Genomic DNA, 1,768 nt, shown 5'->3' on the forward strand with positions numbered 1-1,768 from the left:
ATCGGTAAGAACATTGCTACATGTACACTATGGTGAACACTTTAGTTTACCCTTTGCCAACAATGCAAGTGTTAAACAACATGTCCAAAATCTGTTTAGAGATTGTAAAGTTCAATCGGCAAGGACCTTGCTACATTACACTATGGTGTGCGCTTTAGTTTACACTTTACCACGTGACATTACCCTGTTGGACACTTTAAATTTCAAAAAGTTTTTCTATCCAATTGACAATTGACAACAATGCAAATATCAAACAAAGTGTCAAGAATCAGTGTACAAATGGCAATGTTCATTCGGTAAGGACCTAGGTACATGTACACGATGGTATATACTTTAGTTTACACTTTGCCTCGTGAAATTACCCTGTTAGATAGTATAAATTTCGAACAGTTTTCCTATCCAATTAACACTCGAGAACAATGCAAGTGTCAAACAACGTGTCAAAATTTGGTGCACAAATTGTAAAGTTAAATCGGATAGAACCTTGATACATTACACTATGGTGTACACTTTGCCACGTGACATTATCATGCTGGAAAGTTTAAATTTCAAACAGTTTTCCCATTCGATTAACACTTCACAACAATACAAGTGTCAAACTATGTGTCAAAAATTAGTGTACAAATAACAATGTTCAATCGGTAAGAACCTGGCTACATGTATACTATGATGTATACTTTAGCTTACACTTTGCCATGTGACATTACCCTATTAGACAGTATAAATTTGAACAGTTCTCCAATCCATTTGTCACATGACAACAATGCAAGTGTCAAACAACGTGTCAAAAATCGGTGTACAAATAGCAAAGTTCAATCGGTAAGAACCTTGATAAATGTACACTACGACGTGTACTTTAGATTACACTTTACCACGTGACATTACCCTGTTGGACAGTTTAAATTTCAAATAGTTTTTCCATCAAATTGACACTTCACAACAATGCAAGTGTCAAACAACGTGTCAAAAATTAGTGTACAATTAGCAATATTCAATCGATAAGAACCTAGCTACATGTACACTATGCTAAACACTTTAGCTTACACTTTGCCACGTGACGTTACCCTGTTAGACAGTATATATTTCGAACTATTTTCCCATCCAATTGACACTTGATAACAATGCAAGTGTACAAAAACATGTCAATAATCGGTGTACAAATATCAAAGTTCAATCGGTAAGGACCTAGCTGCATGTACACTATGGTGTACACTTTAGCTTACACTTTGCCACGTGACATTACCCTATTAGACAATATAAATTTGGAACCATTTTCCCATCCAGTTAACACTTGACAACAATGCAAGTGTCAAAAAAACGTGTCAATAATCGGTGTACAAATAGAAAACTTCAGTCGGTAAGAACTTACTATATGTACACTATGGTGTACACTATTTTACACAGTGTCACGTGACATTTTCCTGTTGGACTGTTTAAATTTCAAACGATTTTCCCACTCCAATTGAAACTAGACAACAATGCAAGTACCAAATAACGTGTCCATAATCTGTGTACAAATAGTAATGTTCAATCGGTAAGGACCTAGCTTCATGTACACTATTGTGTACACTTTAATTTAGACTTTGCCAGGTGACATTAACTTGTTGGACGCTTTAAATTTCAAACAGTTTTTCCATCCAATTGACACTTGACAACAATGCAAGTGTCAAACAACGTGTCAAAAATCAGTGCACAAATAGCAATGTTCAATCGGTAAAGACCTAGCTACATGTACACTATTGTAACGCCCCGAATTCTCTAGCAACCC

This window comes from Olea europaea, unplaced genomic scaffold (genome assembly GCF_002742605.1).
Source record: "Olea europaea var. sylvestris unplaced genomic scaffold, O_europaea_v1 scaffold326, whole genome shotgun sequence".
In the NCBI taxonomy this organism is placed as follows: Eukaryota; Viridiplantae; Streptophyta; class Magnoliopsida; order Lamiales; family Oleaceae; genus Olea; species Olea europaea.